This window comes from Puma concolor, chromosome D4 (assembly GCF_028749965.1).
Source record: "Puma concolor isolate L17-30 chromosome D4, mPumCon1.1.hap2, whole genome shotgun sequence".
In the NCBI taxonomy this organism is placed as follows: domain Eukaryota; kingdom Metazoa; phylum Chordata; class Mammalia; order Carnivora; family Felidae; genus Puma; species Puma concolor.
The window spans coordinates 85,267,472-85,289,699 of NC_141679.1; the positions used below are offsets into that span (position 1 = coordinate 85,267,472).

The 22,228-nt window shown below is 39.1% G+C and overlaps 1 protein-coding gene and 1 non-coding gene across 7 annotated transcripts in view; one reads left to right on the forward strand and one right to left on the reverse strand.

Annotated features, from left to right (window-relative positions):
* The window catches only part of MAPKAP1 (MAPK associated protein 1), a 247,686-nt gene that overhangs the window by 220,092 nt on the left and 5,366 nt on the right, over positions 1 to 22,228 (reverse strand). The gene's annotated exons all lie outside the window — the stretch shown is intronic.
* Positions 20,378 to 20,484, forward strand: LOC112851596 (U6 spliceosomal RNA). The gene has a single exon (XR_003222789.2). It is a non-coding gene; the product is annotated as a U6 spliceosomal RNA (small nuclear RNA).

The following is a 22,228-nucleotide window of genomic DNA, read 5'->3' on the forward strand; positions in this document are numbered from 1 at the left end:
CCACGTCGGGCTCTGGGCTGATGGCTCAGAGCCTGGAGCCTGCTTCCGATTCTGTGTCTCCCTCTCTCTCTGCCCCTCCCCCGTTCATGCTCTGTCTCTCTCTGTCCCAAAAATAAATAAACGTTGAAAAAAAAAATTTTTTTTAAAAAATAAAGATACTGAGATTAAGAGAAAATTTAACTGAGGAGCACCTCTAGTCAAAGAATTATACTAATCTTCATTTTTTCCTTCAAATATATTCATGGAGTAGTTCTATTACACTGAGGCTACTGGGAAATGCCAAAGTAAGGTATCGCTGAATCAAAAAGTTTACACCCTAAAACAGCCCTACTGTATTTCCTAATCCTTACAAGGAGATTTCTCCAAGTGTCACATTTCTGAGTTTCAGAAATGTTAATGTCAGCCTAACATTTTAAGTGTTTTAATCAGAAAACCATTACAGAATTAAAGGGGAACACTGAAATTTCACTTGTAAAAGTAATTACGATACCACAAAGAGATGTATACAACCACGGAATTACTTATAAAGTATTTGACTATTTGTTTTGTAACAAAATCATAGCATCACAGATGGCCAAAGCTGCAAACATCCTTGTAGCCAGCACAGTGTCTCCCCTGTGGGGGTAAGGCAATGAGGCCCGAGCAGAATGGCAGGTGCTTTCAATTTCATATTGAACAATTCTCCCCTACAAAAACAAGGACTTTGGTGAGAAGCCACACATTTAACAGGCACTGACAAGTCAAAGGGCAAAGCAACAAAAGTGTACTGAAGTACCCTCAACAGAATCTTTTTTTTTTTTTTAAGAAAATGGATCTGCTCCATCACCTCTTATGAGGAAAAGAGTTATGGGCAAATACTTCTGAAGGCACACACCGATTCCCTAACTTTATCCTTCTGGTACAGAGGCCCCAAAATATCCCAACAGGAGCAGATATCTTCTCTATTAGTATACTACGACTTCATACAAGTTTACTTCATACTTAGTATACTGTGACTTCATACAAGTATGATTCGCTCAACAAATATTTATTCAATACCAGTTCTGACAGGGAATTCCCACAAGTCTGCCCTGGAAAACGTGCCTTCCACATCCCATGACATGTACTTGAGGATTCAGACTAAGTTCCACAAGGACAGGAGCCACACCACCACATCCCTTCTGGCAATAAAGGATCTTCCACACGGCAGAAATTCAGTAACGGTTGATGTCTGACTTCCAAGGACTGTATAATTTTGTAGTAGGGATAAGTCATACGTGAGCATGTGTAGTGTGATCATACAGAAAGGAATGCCTTTTTTTCTATGAATACAGACACAAGAGCTTCTCTTCAATGTGCCCTTCAAAACTGTCACCTTGGGACACTAAGCAACCTATCCCAACGCTACTCTTCAGAACCAAAAGAACATGTTTTAAATCACTTAAGAGCAGCAAATTATCACTTGAAGGTAGATTTGATTTCTAAGACAAAGATATTCCCAACACAGATGAAAACAAGTTATTTTCTCTGATCAGTTGTGCAAAGATCAAAGATTTTTAAAACCTAAGGTTGGTAGGGTTCAGAGAACGGAGCTCACGCACAGAAGGGAATGTAAACTGACAGTTTTTAGATGGTAATGTGGCAATGTCTCTCAAAGTATAATGAGTATCCTTTGGGCAACCCTACTTGTAGGATTTGCTCTTAGGAGATAACTATGCAAAAATATTTATCTCAGGATTGTTTGTTATACTGAAAATCTGAACGTAACTTACACATCCATCAGTGGTGGTGTGCCAAGGCAAATACATACAATAGAATACCACATAGTCATTAAAAATACATGGTAGAAAATGGATAAACAAAATGCGGTATATACATACAATGGGATATTCGTCAGCCTTAGAAAGGAAGAAAATTCTGACATATTCTATAACATGGGTGAACCCTGAGGAGATCATGCTAAATGAAAAAAGTCACAAAAAGACAAATATCGTATGATTGCACTCATATGAAGTACCTAGAGTAGTCAAATTCATAGAGACACAAAGTAGAATGGTGGATGCCAGGGGCTGGAGGGAGAGGAAAATGGGGAATATTTAAAAGGTATATATAAGTTTAGGAAGATAAAAAGTTTGAGAGATTGATGGTAGTGATGGTTGCACAACAATGTGAATATACTTCATGCCACTGAACTGTACTCTTAAAAATGGTTAAAACAGTAAATTTTATGTTATATACTATATATATTACAATTTTTTCAGTTTACATTTTTAAAAAATGTCCAGGAAATGTCACATTAAACAAAAGTAAGTTTTCTTCTTGCTGTTTAATGACAGCCTTCTCAAAGCTTTTTTTTTCTTTTAAGTTTATTTAAGTAATCTCTACACCCAATAGGGCACTCGAACTCACAACCCTGAAATCATGAGCCGCATGCTCTACTGACTGAGCCAGCCAGGTGCCCCAGACTTCTCAAAGCTTTTAAACTACTAATGTATATTGTGAACCTCTAAAAGTGGGGAATCTAGAAACGCAATATATCCCAAATCTCAAACTTATCTGATCCCTAAACATGTCTTCATCTAGGAACACTAACGCATATCAATGTATAAGAGATTCACAAAACATGGTTCAGAAATGCTACTCTAAATGTTCACAAACGCTGTTTCTTTGGGCCTTGAATGCTGTCCCTGGATATTACCAATTCTTGATTGAGATACCTGGTCCTTTTTATAGATCTTTGGGCCATTAGATAAACAATTTCAGGCTCCAGGAGATCTGCTCCCCTAAGATGTCCTACTTTTCTAAGATTCTCCCACTTTTTACTCCAGGTTCCTCAAAGCACAAGAGATTTGTTTTACTAAAAAATGAAAGCAATAGAGACATCCACACAGAGTGGGAGGACATGAGATGCCCCATAATGACAGCCATGTTTAACGTACTGGGTAGGTCTCTTTATACTTACTTCATTTGTTCAACAAATACTTATTAAGTTCCTACTATGTGCTAAATATTGTTCTAGGTACACTTTGGATGCTATTACCACTTTACATAACCATTTGTGTTCATTAGTGACCATGCAACCTGCCTGTGTTAACTTTGAACATGCCCTAAACAGGGAAGTAAAATTTTAGTAGGTTTTAATGGATATCAAGTCTTAATACAAGTCTATTTTTAAAAACAATTTTGGGGGCACCTGGGTGGCTCAGTCGGTTGAGCAACTGACTTTGTCTCAGGTCATGATCTCCGGATTTGTGAGTTCAAGCCCCACATCCAGCTCGCTGCTGTCAGCCTGTCAGCACAGTCTGCTTCGGATCCTCTGTTTCCTTCTCTCTGCCCCTCCCCCACTTATGCTCTCCCAAAGATAAATAAATATTTTTAAAAATTAAAATAAAATAACTTTTTTTTAATGTTTATTTTTGAGAGAGGGAGAGACAGAGTACGAAAAGGGGAGGGCAGAGAGAGAGGGAGACATAGAATCTGAAATAGGCTCCAGGCTCTGAGCTGTCTGCACAAAGCCCAACGCGGGGCTCAAACCCACAGAGCACGAGATCATGACCTGAGTCAAAGTCAGACGCTTAACGACTGAGGCACACAGGCACCCCCGATCAAGTAGATTTTTTTTAATTTTTAAAAAATGTTTATTTTTGAGAGAGAGAGGCAGAGCATGAGTTGGGGAGGGGCAGAAAGAGAAGGAGACACAGAATTCAAAACAGGCTCCAGGCTCTGAGCTGTCAACCCAGAGCCCAAATACAAGTCTATTTTTAATAATAACTTTATACACACTCTCCAAATTTTCTTTGCAATGGCTTATAGAAAAACATAAGATACAACACAGTAAAAAAGTAGATGAGAAAAGTGGCAGAGGATAAGCAACTCTGGATGAATGTTGTAAGATCTTGTACATTTGCCACAGGAAGACTGCAGAATCCCAGAAGCAAAAAGCAGTCATAGTAACTAAACTTAACTTAAAGCTACCTTTTTAGGTGGATTAATTCATATAATTCTAAAAATAATTCTATGAGATAGTATTTCTGTCTCCATTTTATAGATGAAAAAACTGAGGCACATCAAAAACCTGCCCAAAGCCAAGATAGTTAATAATTCTGAGAATCTTAAGCATTATACAGCCTCTCAAAACAAAAATGAACAAAGCATTACAACAGTCATAATAAACAAGATTTTAAAAAATCCTGTTGTTGAGTTATTTGGGATCTGGGGCCTTACAAAAATTTCTCCCAAGGGTCTTTGTGGAAGATGTAATACAGTAAATGCGTTATGCAGAATAGACATTTAGCCTCCCCTCCACTCATGCAACTATGATTTATACAACAGTAGTGCATATAATGGTTGTTCAAAAATAAAAAAAAAAATCACAAAATTTTACACAAGAAAGGAACTTCAAAGATCATTTACTTGTTGACCTGAAACCACAGAGGAAAGGTTTACTTTAAATTCCCAGTTAGATGTAAGTATCTTCTTAAAATCCCTAGAGATTTATGCAACTTCAGCTATAAGCAAAGTCCATACCTGAAATATTCTACTTCTTTAAATAACCCCAGCACAAGCAAATGAGCCCCCTCTATACTTCTTTACTCCCTAAGGACCTGACATAGGTCTTGAACGTGACTTAAATCGCTCAAGTCCAGCCAATGATTTAAAGGATTCCCTTTCCTGGACTTTCAAAACACTCTGTACACCCACTTCCCTCTGCCAAACAGACTTCAAGCCCCCTCACCTGCAATCTGTGAAAACTTGTCTGAATAAGCAACAGCCTGAGGCTTCTCCAAGGTCTGCAAACTCCCAATCAAAAATTACTGCTGCCCCATCAATGTGTCATATAAATGTTGGCATGTTAATTGTGTATTTATAAGATTGTTAATGGTTAGTTAATTTACCTCCCACACTATTATTGTACTTGAAATGATTTAACGTCTGCTGAGGGAGTTAACAACATGTAACAGCAGATGTGAGATTTTTTTTTTTTTTTACCTTTCCTCACTGTACCCCGACTTCATGCTATTAGCATTAACTTCAAGTTAAACCTGATTCCTATACAGGACTCCTTAAGAGTGTTATAGAAGCACTCACATTTATTTTGCACAAGAAACGATCACAATTTAGGAAAACAAGCCTTTTTATCATTATAAAGTCTTTCATTTATAAAAACCAACAGATCCTGTGTTTTACTAAGATTTCAACATCCTCTGATCCAGTTAAACTTCAAAGTTCATACCTCCTGAAATTTGAAAATTATTGAAATGACCATTAAAATAAAATGCACTTTATTGCTTTAAAATCTCTTTTTCTAACTCTCTAATTTAACTCTAAATTAAACCTTCATTTATTTTTTAGACCAGCAAAAATTAAGCTTTTTGTTCCTTTAGAGAATTAAAATCTCCACGTAAATATGGCTAATTTCATTAAACAGTAAATGGTGAGACTCTATATCTGGAGAGTTTAATTTTTTCTTTCATAAAAGTACTTGCTAGACTCAAAACAACCAAAAAGAAATGCTTGTATCTTCTTTTAAATAATATGGGATTCATTCACGAAACATCATTGAGAGCTAGGCACTGGGAATACTACAAAAAATTGTACGAACACTGGCCTGCACCTTCCAGAGCCTTACAAACTTTGGCAGATGAGCTACCTCGTGTACATACATTAAAGTAATATAAGGTAACACATACTAACCACCAAATAAAACACTAATATGTTTTTCAAGAGACAAGAAAGTTACAGAAGGCTTCAGGAAGGAAGAAAGTCGCATCTAGGGATGACCAGGCTTTCATTAGGCAGAAACAGAAGAAGAGTAATTGATGATGTTTACTGAGAGCTCTTATTATCAGCTGTACTTTCATGTATATTTCATCCTTACAACCACCCCAAGAGGTAAGTATTAATATCATCCCCGCTTTATAGATCAAAAATATTAAGGCTTATGGGAACTAAACAACTTGTACAAGATGGGTTTTTAAAAGGCCAGTCAATGCAGTTCCTCCCATCAAGAGGAGGAGTCTATTTCCCCACCCCTGAATCTAGGCTCAGGCTGTGATTTGCTTTGACCAACAGAATGTAATGGAAGGAATGTCTGAACCTCAGCCTCAAGAGACCTTGCAAACTTCTGCTATCACCTTCTTTGGAACACATGTGAATCAATGAAAGAAGCTTGGGAAAAATTAATTAATTTCAAAAAAAGAAAAAGCGGCTTGGGATAAAAGACCATGTGGACAAGCTCAGCTGTCCGTGATTCCAGTTATCCTGCTGAGGTCTAATACGTGACTGAGGCCATCTGGGACCAGCCAGACCCCCACCAACCTACCAGGAGACCAGGTTTTCTCTCCTGTAAAATGTCTCCTTTGGAACAAGAGACCCTGGCCCTTGATTTTTCTTGGGCCACTAACCTCCACCTGAAATGTCTCTGAATCTTACCATCTGCCACATCCAGTTAAAGGATGGTAGTGCACAGTAAACTTGTCCACGGACACACCCGAAGGGGAGAGGACAGTGGCCATAAATCAAGGTATTAGAGAACCTTGGGGGAGCCACCTAAAGAAACAGGCTATAAGAAACTTACTTTTAGAATTTATTCATATTCTGCATTCTATCCTATAATATACTGCACCTGTATTATTTTAACAGGAAAAAGTTTTACCTTTGAATACATCACTAAAACTGATAATCCAGGAATATATACCATGCTTACTTTGTGGCTTCCAATATTCCCTGGCACATACTGGAATTCTCATAAACCCAGTTTGGACAGCAAGGCCTAGTGGAGAAACAGACTCTGCTATAAGAAATGTCTGATTTTGTGAAGATAAAATGGCATTTTATCAATGGGCCACTCAAGGAAGGGCTGAATTTTGCTCAATAGAGGTTTCCTATGACAAGTATGAAGAACAACTGTAGGGGCACCTGGCTGGCTCAGTCAGAAGAACATGCAGCTCTTAATCTCAGTGGGGGCACCTGGGTGGCTCAGTTGGTTAGGCGTCAGACTTCACCTCAGGTCATGGTTTTGTGGTTCATGAGTTTGAGCCCCGCGTCCGGCTCTGTGCTGACAGCTCGGAGCCTGGAGTCTGCTTCAGATTCTGTGTCTCCTGTCTACAGTCATACCACCCTAAACGTGCCCAATCGCGTCTCATCCCAGAAGCTAAACAGGGTCGGGCCTGGTTAGTACTTGGATGGGACATTCTGTGTCTCCCTCTCTCTCTGCCTCTCCCTCACTCACGCTCTATCTCTTCCTCTCTCAAAAATAAACATAAAAAAAAAAAAAGGAATCGCAGGTTTATATGTTCAAGCCCCAAAGAGATTACTTAAAATGAGACCTTAAAAAAAAAGAACTGTAATTATTAATAACACCAAACTATATATAAAGTTGCAAGCACAAGTTAGACTAAAATCTGGATTTTTATGCAGCCATTATAAAGCAATCAGTATTTTTGAAGTGTTTTGAAATAATGCTTAATAGCTAGTAATAGATGTGAAACTTCAGAAAATCTAACCACCCCACCACCCCCAAAACTCCAAACATGCCAACAGCCAGAAATGGCTGTTACAATAAATCTGCCAGTTTGGTGCAATGCAGCCCTAAATTATTTTTCCACTGGGGGTTGTCTCTCTGACATAACTAGATTTGATTGACACTTGTGGCAATAAACAAATAATTTCAGATTTTACTTTAATATTTCAGGTAAAAGTGTTTATAGTTTTACCTAGAGTGAAGAAATGAATAATGCCAGAGAAACAAGACTGCTTCCCAGTGTGAAATTTCTGAAATATTTCAGTATAGGAGCTGAAACCATAAATAGCACTCAACTGCCCACCAAATACTCATTCACTGATTACATTCATCTGACAGATATCTATAAAGCACTTACTATGTGCCAGGCACCAGAGATATAATGCTAAGAAAAAGATTTGGCCCCTGCCTTCCAAGAAGCTGAAAGTGTGTATGGTAGTCAGAATTCAAAGATGACTCCAGAAATTCCTGTCTCTTGATATCCATGCAATTGTGTCACGCCCACTCCTGGAGTGTGGATAAAACCTAACCAACAGAGTACAGCAAAAGTGTTGGGGCTGGTGTGGCGGCAGGTGCCGGGGGAGGGGGGGGGATGTGGAGGGTAAGTTACACCCTGATTACTGTTATATAAGACTCCATCATAGGCAACTGAAGAGAGGTATCTTCCTGCTGACCTCAAAGAAGCAAACAGCCAAGTTATGGAACAACATATGGCAAGGATCTGAGAATAACCTGCAGGCACTGAGAGTGGCCCAGCCAACGGGTAGCAAGAAATGAGGACTTTAGTCATACAGCCACAAGGAAATGAATTCTACCTGAAAGAGCCTGGAAAGCAATCTTTCCCTCATCAAACCTCCAGATGTCATCCCTTTGAGACCCTCAGCAGAAAACCCAAATGAAGCTGTAACTCCTGACCCGTTGAGACAATAAATTTGTATTGTTTTAAGCCACTAAGTTTGTGTTAATTTGTTAAGCAGCAATAGAAGTGAAAATAGCGCAGGAAAACAGCCTAGACACCTCTGCCTTGATATACAACCCAGTTTTACTCACCTGCCCCTTCTCCCCAGCAGACAACACCCAGAACTTTCTGAACATGGTTCAGCCTTTGGTAATGATAATCCCCTTGAGATGTGCCCCTCTCCACTACAAACCTTATTCTTCAAAGTGGAACTCAAGAATCCCATCCTGTGAACTCATCTCCAATTTGCAGGGTCCAAAATTTTTAAAAGCACTTTATGTCTACCTTCAATATAGTCAGTTATATGAATATCATGTATAAGGAACTGATTTCAAACTTTTTGATCCAATTCTAGAATCTGAAATGTGGTTACTGTATAGAGGTATAAATCTCTCCCCCTGCCCAATCATTTGTAAAGTTGCTAAAGGTAGGAATACCTAGACCCCAACAGTAATGCAGTGGTTCTAATGTGATGGTTCTCCATTGGAAGGTGATTTTGTTCCCCAGGGGACATTTGGCAATGTCTGGAGACATTTCTGGTTGTCACACTAGGGGTGGGTGCTGTTAGCATGTAGTGGATAAATGCCACAGATGCTGCTAAACATCCTGCAATGCACAGACAGTACCCACAACAAAGAATTATACCTCCCCAAAAGGTCAGTGTCAATGATGCCAAGGTTGAGAAACTCCGCTGTGATATGCTGTGTGAAGCCACTAAATGTGTGGTAATTTCCAACCCCCTCGGAACAGTTTCATTTATACTGAGACTAAACTATACAACTTTCCCGCTAAAATCTCTGCTCAAATCTTCGAAGGTACTAAACAAGCTCAACGCCCAGCATCTGTTTACTGAAATTTTAACATGCCCTAAGGAAAATCAAAGCCTAAATTGCTACAGTAAAGACAAGTTGCATTCCATCATCAAACTTGATCTGAAGCTTATCCACCCTTCTTCATCTGGCTACCTCCTACTAATTCCTCAAAATCCAGGTCAATGGTCAATTCTTCCAGGAAACCTCCCCAGTGAATCCCACACAGCAGGTTAGCTGCTCCCTTCTGTGTGGCCCCACTGCGCTGCACTTTGTCACTAGTTCCACCAAATAATTTACCCAGCACGGTGCCTGCTGGTAGTAAGTACTATGCGTTTGTTGAATTTATTCATACAACAAATACTTATGGAAGCCTACTACGTGCCAGGCACTATTCTAGAATGCAAAGAGTACAGCAGAAAACAAAGCAGAAAGTCCCACCCTCACTGAGTACACATTCTAGTGGGGGAGACAAGCAAAACAAAAGAGTAAATTATATGCTAAATTAGAAGAGCTATGGTAGGGACACCTGGGTGGCTCAGTCGGTTGAGTGTCCGACTTCAGCTCAGGTCACGATCTCGCGGTCCGTGAGTTCGAGCCCCACATCGGGCTCTGTGCTGACAGCTCGGAGCCTGGAGCCTGCTTCAGATTCTGTGTCTCCCTCTCTCTCTCTCTGCCCCTCCCCCACTTACACTCTGTCTCTGTCTCAAAAATAAACATTAAAAAGCAAAAAAAAAAAAAAAAAGTGCTATGGTAAGACAGCACAGGCAAGAGAGAAGGGCATGCCAGGTGGTGGAGCCACAGCTGCAATTATAAATAGTCAAGGAACGCCTCACTGAGAATCTGACATTTGAGTTAATATTTGAAGGAGGTGAGAGAACAAGCCAGGTAAACGTCTGAAGGGAAGTTTAGGGGAGTGTGCCTCGCACCATTCAAGAAGTAGCAAGGAGTCCAGCAAGGAAGCAAGTAGTAGAGGACGAGGTCTGGAAGAGAGGAGCAAACATGTAGAGTGCAGGCCATTCTAAAGATTCTTCCTTTACACCAAGTAAAGTAGAAAATCACAAGGGGATTGCGAGCAGAGCAGCTGATATGATCTAACTCACATTTAAAAATTTTTTTTTTTCAACGTTTATTTTTGGGACAGAGAGAGACAGAGCATGAACGGGGGAGGGGCAGAGAGAGAGGGAGACACAGAATCGGAAACAGGCTCCAGGCTCTGAGCCATCAGCCCAGAGCCCGACGCGGGGCTCGAACTCACGGACCGCGAGATCATGACCTGGCTGAAGTCGGACGCTTAACCGACTGCGCCACCCAGGCGCCCCTCTAACTCACATTTTAAAAGGATCTCCCTGGGGGCACCTGGGTGGCTCGGTCGGTTAAGCGTTCAACTCTCAGTTTCTTCTGCTCAGGTCATGGTCTTGCAGTTTGTGAGTTCGAGTCCCACGTCGGGCTCTGTGCTGACAATGCGGAGCCTGCTTGGGATTCTCTCTGCCCCTCCCTCTCCCTCTCTCTCTCTCTCAAAATAAATAGACAAACTTAAAAAAAAAAAAAAGTATCTCTCTCTGGACATAGCAGCCAGAGAGAGCCTTAAAAGAAAAAAAAAAAAGACTGAATGAATGAATGACTAATCACACTATTTTTTTTAATATATAATTATCTATTTATATGTTGGGTTTCTCTTCTAAACTCTCAGCTCCTTAAGGACACTGTCTTCTTCATCACTGTGCTGCCAGATTCTAGTAGAATGTGGCTGGCATCCAGTAAGAACTCCACGCAGAAAGAATAGATGAACAAATCCATCTTTCTTGTTCCCAAAGGGGTGCACCATGATTTTTCCCAAAAAAAAGACCCCTTATCCATGGTGTTGGTTCAAGTAGATAAGTTTCCCACTACAGTCTAAGATTTATTTTCCTTTCATTGTCTCCTTGATGTCTGAAGTTTGCTTAAACAAAAAGAAGAATTCAAGAGAGTTATGCTTCCACTTGCCTGGCCCCCTGATTAACCACATCATCATTTAAGGGAAGCAACACAGTTTACTGCCAGCACCACTCAGGAAACCTGAATTCCAATTCCCTAATAACCAGGGACCTAATTACATGGCTTCGGACAAGTCACTTCTTTAAGCCTCTTTAAAACTGTTTTACGTTATCAGTCCATTGTTACATCTGTTATGTGGGGAGTTTGCACTATGAAAAGGGCCTTTCAGCTCTCAAATTCTATTCCTGTCACGTCTGAGGAGGAGAAGGATATGGCTGGAGTTTACCCCAGAGTCCAACTAAAAAGTTTTGTGTTTTTGCTTCAGAGGAAAAAAGAATTCTATTGCAATTTTCACTTATAACATTGTGCCACGGTTCAGACTCTAGGAAAAGTACAAGGAATTCCTTTTTTGACAAAGATTTTAATAGTATCAACATTTTGGCAGCAAACCCACTACAAAGGTAAACCATGCTGACTGAGTTGAATGGGCATTATCACCACCTGTTTTTTTAATGCTATTATGTATAGAATCCAGTTCCTAGAACGCTAAGTGTTACAGTAAACACATCTAGAACTCCAGGTCATTGTCTGTAGCCTGCCTAGGGAAGAACAATGGGATGACTTCAAGTGAGTAAGGTATCTCTGACTCTGTTCCGTGAACAGTGAACTATCCATAATGTATGTCCTATCCACTTCATAGGGATACTTACAAAAAAGAATACTTAAAAAAGAAGTAAATCCAAGATGCAATATGATTGACTTTTCCTGTTCTAGTTGCATCATTCTGGAAGTAAAGTTAGCTCTCAACTATCAAATTCATTCAACTCCTAATGAATGAAGGACAGCAATGAGATAATCTAAACTAGCAGATAATCCCCAAACTATTTTTATGTGACTTTGAAAGGTGCTTTGTACCTTCATTTGAATGGAGCTTTCAAAACCTCAGTACGTGATAACTGCTATTATTGTTACTAACAAAACTGCACTGCCAGCTATTTTTCCAACCTCCTAGTCTGCCTTTTTTTTTTCTTTTTAAACCATCACTGCATGGATCAAAATGAGGATAGGGCATCAGGATTGGCTTCATTCTGCCTATAATGTTTTAGATAGGTTAAAAGTGTTTCACAAAATACAACTTAAGTAGAATCATTCTCTGGGTTCCAGAAGGTTTATTTATTTATTTAGCAAGTATTCACATCACTTACTAAACTGTGAGGTAGATTATGTTATTATTTATATTTTACACACCAGTAAACTAAGGCACAGACTTGCCCAAGGTCACAAAACTAGTAAAAGGAGGAGCCAGGATAAATTACGCAACCTGGCTCCAGAATTCCTGCTCCAAACAATCATTACGTGCTGCCTTGAATTTCCAATGTAAGTCCATTTCATCACACTCTTCTTAACCCTCTTCTCTCACTAATCGAGATATGGTATAAGCAGACTTACCTGTTCATTCAACAAGCATGAATACTTAGCACATGCTGGCAGTTAGGAGTATAAAGTAGTTAAGCCTTATTGCCTATCCCCAAGAGGTAAGCAAGGGAGTCAAGCAAAGGAGATAAGTACATAAATGGTCACAATAAAGAGTGAGAGCAGTGCCAGGGGATTCTATAACAAAGTATTATGGAAACACAAAAGAAAAATATCTAAATGAAACTAGATATTCAGACAAGGCTTCACAGAGATGACTAAGATCAAGATAATGGAAGTAATCACCTCCAACTTAGTCACCTTAAGAATAGCGGAGGGGGGAAAAAGCTGGTAATTAAAATAACCTATAATGCTGCCTCCTTAATCAAAACTGTTTAAAATGAAATTTGCTCCAGATCTGTCCTATGGACTACAGATTAACATCAGGCCATGCACGGGTTATTACAGGAGCAGGAAAAGGATAACTAACTTTTGAGGTGGAAGAAGTGGAGGGAATCAGGTAGGTTGACAAAGGGTGGGTAGGAGAGACCAAGAGCAAGCAATCAAGCATCATACTGCCTGGGTTCAAATCTGAACTCAGCCACTCACTCACTGGGGGACATAGGGAAAGTAACAAGTTCAGTGCCTGTTTCTGCATCTGTAAACGGGAATATTTTGGTGCCTATCTCATAGGATTGTTGCGAGGATTCGATGAATTCATATATGTTATGTGCATATAACAGTGTCTGGCCCACAGTAAGCATTATACAAACATCTACTATTATTGTTACTGCAATTATTACCTGTTCTAAGATGAATCTTCAAAGATGAGAAGTTGGATGGTTGGAAGAAGGGTCAAAGAGACAAACTCATCTCTTCCAAGTAGGAGAGACAGCATGAGAAAAGGCACGAAAACAAGAAACAGCAGAACATGTATTTAGTAATTAACACTACATGGAATTCAAAGTTGCTGAGTTTCAGAGAGTTTGTTCTGGCATAGAAGATTAATCTGACCAACAAGACACAAGATTAATTATGAAGCTGTGTCTCTGGCTCAGGGAGAGATGATGAAATCTGAAGTAAGGCAGTGAAAGGTCTAAACATTTTTTAACTAGATAAAAAATATTTAGAAGATGAAATTGGTAGAACTTGGTGACTGAACGAATGTGGAGGGTTAAGGAGAAGGGGAAACTCTATGGCCTGCATACAGTGCCAACAAAATGAAACTGTAAACTCAAAAGGAGGAACAGCTTAACAGGTAGGGGGGAAATAAGGAATTATGTTTCAAACACAATGAACTTGAGATGTCTATGGATTACCCAAATAGATATTTGTCATGATGTAAACCTGACAGCCCAAATGAGGTCTGAGTGAATTTGGGAGACTACAATATGTGACAAAGAATATGCAAATGAAACCTAGGAGAAAGACCTGAGCAAAATCGGAAGACATCAACATATAAATGACAGATGAAGCCATGGATGTGAATGAGCTTACTCAAGGAAAATATGTAAGGAAAGAAGAGCAATAACTTAGGAATAAAGTCCAAGGAATAGCTCTAGCTGTAGTTAAAGGATGGGCCAAGAAAAAGAAACCCTAGACGCTGTGAAAACCAAGTCAATCTTTGCCTAGATTCTAAAGTTAGGATCCATGCTGTGGAAATTCACAAATTCCTAGGCAGTTACTTTTTTCACTGGCTTTTCCCTTTCTGCCCCCCATTCCCTAGTAACAAGTTCCAAACACTGGATTGGGAAGTCCTTGAGAGGAAAAGACTAAAAGCCTTCTTTGGCTTCCTGTCACTAATACTCTATTATAAGGCCTGGTACACAGGTTCACATATGAACCGGAATGAACATGAAAAATGGAAAATTTCCCATTTATCAAGACAAAGGGCTCATGGAACTCCTAAGCCTAGGGTTGCTTCCAGCCCAGACCTCAGCAACAAAGCATAAAGAGAGCAGAAACAAAAAGGGGGGCAGACCTTATAAACTGCTCGTGGGAATGTAAAATGGTGCAGCTACTTTTGAAAATGGTTGGCAATTCTGCAAAATGTTACCTACCATATGACCCAGCAATCCATTCCAAGGTATACACCCCAAAGAACAGAAAACATACGTTCACACAAAAACCTGCACAGCCATGTTCATAGCAGTATTATTCACAATAGCCAAAGAGTGGGGGGAAAAACACATCTCCACCAACTGATGAATTAATAAGCAAAATGTGGTATTTCCATAGAATGGAATATTATTCAGCAATAAAAAGGAGTGAAGTACTGGTACATGCAACAACACAGATGAACCCTGAAAACATTATGCTAGTAAAAGAACCGAACACAAAAGGCCGCATACTGCATGACTCCATTTTTATGAAAGGTTCATTGAAAGTAGACTGATGGTTGCCAGAGGCTGTGGGAGGGAGGAATGAGGAGTGACTACTTGTGGTCATTTGTGGAAACTTGGGGTTTCCTTCTGGGTGATAAAAACGTTCCGGAATTTTATAGCGATGATGGTTATACAACTCTGTGCATATGCTAGAAACTCTTAAATTGTACACTTTAAAGGGGTGGATTTTATGGCATAAGAATTATATCCCAATTTCAAAAATGGGGGTGGGGGCTGAAACACAGAATAGAATCCATGCTGCTGCTTCCTAGATTTCTTCTATTTCAAGTGATTCCAACACAATGATGCCAACAAACCACTTAACTTAACAGCAGTGGCCACTATAACCATGAAATTTCTAAAAACAATTTGCATTACAAGTTGATTATATCAAAAGATACTAAATTCCTCATGCAAAAATGGGAGTTTCCCAGTCTTTTCCCCAGAAAAAGGAGGAGAACTTCCATATATGCTAGTGAACTCATGTGGAGGTAGCTACTCTGCATTTCTAGCTGAGGGAGATTAAATCCTGGTGCCAGAAATGCCAACAGAATCTTGGACTTTGCTGAAACAAATACTTGGGCACTGGAGCGGCTTCTCCTACCAAAGCACCAGACACTAATCCACACTAGAGCTGGGCGGAAGAAGCCACAGAGTTAACACAATGCCTCGGTCAGCAACCCACTGAGCTACTGGTCTGTGGGGAGTACTTCTCACTTTGAAAAAAACAAAAAGGAGATAAAACAAGAAAGGCAACATGGCACAGCAGAGAACAAAGGCTTTGGAGAGCTCAGGTGTGCTCCAATTCCACCACCCAGTAACCCAGTAACAGAAAACTGGGAAAAATCGCAGTGTCTCTGGACCTTATTAAGACATTATCGCATACCCCACAAAGCTGTTGTCACAGTGCAGGAACCAAAAGTGACACTCAAATATGAGTGTTCTTCCCAATTCACCTGAAAGAAAACTAGCTGGTAGTACTGTACATGTTTTGGCCAATTGGAAAAGAAATCTCATGACCTCTTCCCTTTGATATACTAAAACTCATTCTCACACTTAAAATTATAGAACAAATCCAATGTCCAAATTAGAATCCTTGACTCCTTGGGGCACCTGGGAGGCTCAGTTGGTTAAGCTTCCGACTTTGGCTCAGGTCGTGATCTCGCAGTTCATGGGTTTGAGCCCCGGGTTGGGCTCTGTGCTGACAGCTCAGAGCCTGGAGCCTGCTTCGGACTCTGTGTCTCCATCTCTCTCTGCCCCTGCCCCACTCACTCTCACTCTCTCTTCTCTCTCAAAAATAAATATTTAAAAAAATGTTAAAAACTAATAAAAACTAAAAACTAAAATTCTTGACTCCTTTCTGAGAAACCTACAGCCATTTAATTAAGCCTCTGCATCCTCTTCTCTTTAGATTTCATTCACTTGTATCTTTATAACCTATCCAAGCCACCATCTCTCACCTAACTTGTTTCCTAACTTGTCTTAAGATTCTTCAGTGACTTCCCAAACTCTTTTGTAAACTGAACCTTGCCCACATCTGCAGTTCCATCTTCTACTTCTGCTTTTAGTTTTTTTTATTCTAGCCATACTCAACCTTCAGGTTGTTTTTCAAGCTTTTGAACGTATACTCCTTCTGTTTAGAACGGTTTTCTCTGTCCTTCCACCTTGCTCAGACACCACTTGCTCCTTCATCCTTCAGATCCCAAGTCAGACTTCACCTGCCCCAGGAAGGTTTGACCTTATCAAGTCCCGGGTAGGTACTCCTCCATATTCACCTTCACCCTCATTACTAAACACTTCTCCAAGTAGCCTGTACTAGACTGTAAATCCCATGAGAGCAGAGTCAGTGTCTGCAGTTTGCATCGCTCAATTCCCAGACATATGCCTGGTGCCTCCTATGTATTCAGCAAAGAGACTGAATACATGAATGATTACAATTAAGCAAAAACTTAACTTGATAGGATTTTTTTTCATATATAAATATTTTAAGATATTTTTATAATTTTAAAGAACATTACAGATCAAACAAAGGCAATTCTTCATAACAACTGTGTGGGAAAAGGACTTAAGTGCACACACACTTTCTACAACTCCAACAGCTATCATCCTGATTACATCAAAAGAAGCTAAAGGGGTGCCTGGAAGGCTCAGTTGATTAAGCATCTGACTTCAGCTCAGGTCATGATCTCACGGTTCATGAGTTCGAGCCCCATGTTGGGCGCTGTGTTGACAACTCAGAATCTGGAGCCTGCTTCAGATTCTCTCGCTCTCTCTCTCTGCTCTTAACCCCGCTCGCACTGTCTCTCTCCCCCTCTCTCTCAAAAACAAATAAACATTAAAAAAAAAAAAAAGAAGCTAAACTACTACCACAGTGGGTAACACCGTGCTCCTTAACTGGAAAGAGCAGAAAAGGTACATATAATGCAAATTACAAACATTATAGTCAAGTCATGCACTGGAGTAAAAAGAAGAAAATCATTTTTTTGCAGATCCCTACCCCACTCCCCAAAAAAAGGTTAGACACACTTGATAGAAATGCCGCTTACTCCAAATAGTTCACCAAGTGAAGGTTGCTATGAAATACTTCAAATTCCATAAGCACTCAGGACTGCAAAGGCTGTGAGAAGAGAATGTTCCAAGCACAGACTAATGGACAGAAGGTACAAATGAAATAAACCCTGATGCATGATGACTATCTAAAGAAGGCTAAACTGAAGACTGAATATATTTGTTCCAAAGTTATTTACCAAGCTTCAATTTCTGAAACATGTTCAAAATACTTAACATATTTTATAAGTCTCCAGTGTAAATGACAGATATTTGTTATTCAAGATAACTAAATAATTTCCTTCACCTAGTTTAGGATATATTAAATATCTATCACATTTCAGACTTAGTTTTTGTATTTCGGATTTTTTTTTCATACTAACAGTTTTATATCTTATCATGTATTTGTTGCCTATGCTAATGAGAATACAGGTTCTACCAACTCAGAATATTTATTATCATTTTGGGGATGTAACCACCCTTTTAATTTGGTTCACATTTTAACTCAGCAACTTTAATCCAGTGATCATAGCTTCATTAGCTTATAAACAAACTGTTTCTCAGGTAAACCGAATTGCCCCACATCAGGAACTTAAGCAAATAAATAAGTACAAAAACGGCAGAGATTATAAATTAGGGCAGACAAATCTGTATCTAGCCCCACGCCGGTAAAGAGCATTCTATCAATATAGTGAAATGCTAATCTCCTAATTAACAACCTAATTAGGTAATTATGGCTTTGCAGAGGGATGCCGAAATGAAATATGACAACATGGTCACCTCTTTATATGGCACCTGTGGGCCTTTTCAGCTGTCATTGCATAGAGTGCAATATCAATTTGAACAGATGACAAAGTGCTGTCATTTTTCATTCTGATAATATACAGAATGCTTTGGACAGAAGCAGTTTACAAAAAGAAACATCTTGCCTGGTATTTTCCTAATTTAAATATGCTCAAATACATCGTTAAATTTTCTGCATGTTTTTTATATTGCATATAGGAGAATTACATGTACAACAGCAATGACAACAAAAACCCTAACTGGCCATCTTGCTGATCTGTACGTGCAGAAACTATTGCTATTTCTATTATGGAATATATGGCAATCAGAAAAGCACCAATTCGTCACGACATTATAATATTCATACTTTTTTAATACTGTTATCAGGAGAATTAAAACCCAAACTTTGACCTTTAATTTTTTCTTTAAAAAAGTGAGAAAGTCACACATACAATTTCCCATACCAATAAAGCACTTCCCGGTACAGAAGCATTTAGTTCACATAAAAGCTCTACATACCAATGTCCAGCTCCCAGATATAGGAGTGTTCTCTCTCTGAAAGACAGCTGTCACAGGGCTACCATTGTCCCACTGGTCACTGAAGAGGTGATAGTAGCACTAGGACACTGGTACCACCAACACAAATGCAACTCTTCTTCCATGATAATAATGTCTTACGCAGGATTTGCGGGGAGGAGAGAAAGGCTAGCCTGGGAATCTCCACATCACTTATGTCAAGATACGTAAAACCATATTCTAAACATAAAACAACTGAGGTCAAAATTTGAAAATACAATGCATTTAGAAGTTCAGATCACCTGCATTAGTGGAAATTTTTGATGGAATGATTTTCCCTAGTTCTACTCAAATTTCTTAGTATCAGGCTGAAACTAAAATGATTTTCTATTAAAAAAATCAGAATACTTTGGAAAACAGAAAAAAGCATAAAGACCTATAATCTGACCACCTATTTCTTCTTTTCCCTTGCATATATGTTTGACATAATTGAGATCATAATTTGTATAATTTTGGGGCACCTGGGTGGCTCAGTCGGTTGAGCGTCCGACTTCGGCTCAGGTCATGATCTCACAGTTGACGAGTTCAAGCCCAGCGTTGGGCTCTGTACTGACAGCTCAGAGCCTGGAGCCTGCTTCCAATTCTGTGTCTCCCTCTCTCTCTCTGCCTCTCCCCTGCTCATGCTCTGTCTCTATCTCAAAAATAAACATTTAAAAAATAAATAAATAAATAATTTGTATAATTTTATAGCCTTTTCCCACCGTATGTTACATGATGAGCATATTACTATGTCACTAAAATTCTTCTAAAACATCTAAGATGACTGCACAATATTTCCACTGATTGGCTTTTCCATAATTTCTCTTTGTTGGCTACTAAAGTGGTTTCTAATTTTTGCTATTTTAAGTACTGCTACAGTGAACATCTTTCAACATAAATATTTTTCTACATTTCTGATTACTTCTTTAATAAAAATTTCTAAAAACGGAATTACAAGTTCAAAAGGCTTGCATGACTTATTTTTTTAAACTTGGATAAATAATGCCAAAGTTCTCTCCAGAAAATTTTCACCAATTTATATTCCCACTAGCAACATATGAGTAAGCAATCACCACCAATCTCTGCTTTCAATAAGTATTACTATTAGAGGTTTTTTTTTTTTTTTAAGTTTATTTATTTTGAGAGAGAGAGAGCGAGCTGAGTGGGGAGAGGCAGAGACAGGGAAAGAGAGAATCCCAAGCTGGCTCCATGCTGCCAGTATGGAGCCCGATACGGGCCTGGAAGTCAAGGACAGTGAGATCATGATCTGAGCCAAAATCAAGAGTCAGACGCTCAAGCGATTGTGCCACCAGGATGCCCCAATTATTATTAGAGCTTTATTAAACCTTTAAGCTTCATGTTATAAGATTATACCTGTAACCTGAAATACTTTCACTGTATAGTGAGTAATAACTTTCTGTAAGCATTAAGTTTAAATAAGTAAGAAGGGGTGCTCGCTTCGGCAGCACATATACTAAAATTGGAACGATACAGAGAAGATTAGCATGGCCCCTGCGCAAGGATGACACGCAAATTTGTGAAGCGTTCCATATTTAAAAAATAAATAAATAAATAAATAAATAAATAAGTAAGTAAGTAAGTAAGAAGGGCTGTGTTGATGACCATCCCAAAACAAGGGCCAGTTCCAACATCCAAATCCAGAATAGCATGTAATAGTGACAAAAGCATTGTATTTAGAGTGAAAAAACAAAGGTTTGCACCCTAGCTTTGTCATTATCAGATCTCTGCCTTCAATCGCTCTACTTCCAAAGCTTCAGTTTCAGCATTAGTAGGACAGAGACAAGGAGAACATGATATCCCTTGTTTTAACAACTTCAATGGGTAGTCATGGGCACACACACATAAAGGTAATATAAGCAATGGAAACGCTTATCGTTATTCAACAGATCAATTCATTTAATCTAAATAGATCATTTAACCTTCCACCTGGAAAGAGCATACTGAAACCCTTCCCCAACAGTGCACGGTTGGTAGGTGCATTAATTCACAAAGCACAGGTAGAAATGAACAAGATTAATCTCACGATCCAGACACGAAAACGAGTCTCATTTCTTCACAACCACTCCCGAGTCATTTCTTGTTACACTATACTAACACTGGAATGTGTTATACCCCTGAATGTACCCATACCTCTCCAGAAGCACCAGAGAACCAGGTACTTACTTACGTTGTTTCAGTTAACCATCACCACTACCATATGTTGAGACCAGCACTATTATCCTCATTTTGCAGAATGTCCAGGTCACACAGGGAATACCTGGCAGAGCCAGCATTCAAATACAGGGGGGTGGGACTCTAAAGCCCCACCTCACATTGATTCAAGCCTGCATCTCAGTTCTTTGTTAGTTTCCTTTACGTCAGCAAGTGAAGTTCAGATTTAAAATTTAACCATTTTTAAGGGCACCTGGGTACATCAGTTGGTTAAACGTATGACTTCAGCTCAGGTCACGATCTCACGGTTCATGGGTTCAAGCCCCGCGTGGGGCTCTGTGCTAAAAGCTCAGAGCCTGAAGCCTGCTTTGGGATCTGTGTGTCCCTCTATCTCGGCCCCTCCTGTGCTCATGCTCTGTTTCTCAAAAACAAATAAATGTTAAAAAAAATTTTTTTTAATTTACTGTTTTAAAAAGAAAACCATTCCTTTGAACAATTTTCTACCAATTTCTCTGCTGAAAGAGTACTTATAATATAGTATCTTAAAATGTGTCCATAGGGAAATTAAAAAATGTTATTTTTTTGAAGTTTTACACATTCAGTCCATTTTGTCTGCATCAGTAATAAAAGCATAGGATAGGATACAAATCTAACACTGCATATATTTGGGGTAAATGTGATAGAATATGCAATTTATTTCACAAGCAATTACTATAATCTAATTCCAGTAGTTATTCTAGTACCTCCTTGGCTGTTTCCAGAATTTAAGTTTTGTTGTTTAAGTGGTTTCTCCCATTTTTCTCAATTTCAATTACTTAAAACTGTTCTCTTCTTTGGGTCCAAATTTTGTGTTTCCTATATTAAATCTGTTTCCTCTATATATCTACACCACTGCCAACTAGAGATAATAAATTTTGAGTGACTGGTCAGGATTTATTTTCATTTTTATATTCTATGTTATTTCCTTATACAATAGAGTATGAATGAAAACAGTATCTAGAAGACCAATCTTTCTTCTATTTTCACCTTGTAGAAGCTGGGTATTAAAACAAAAATAAATTAAACTCTTGGGCTAGGAACTCCCTGGCCATATTTCTCTCACTATGCTGGGTATCCCTATGCCCCCTTT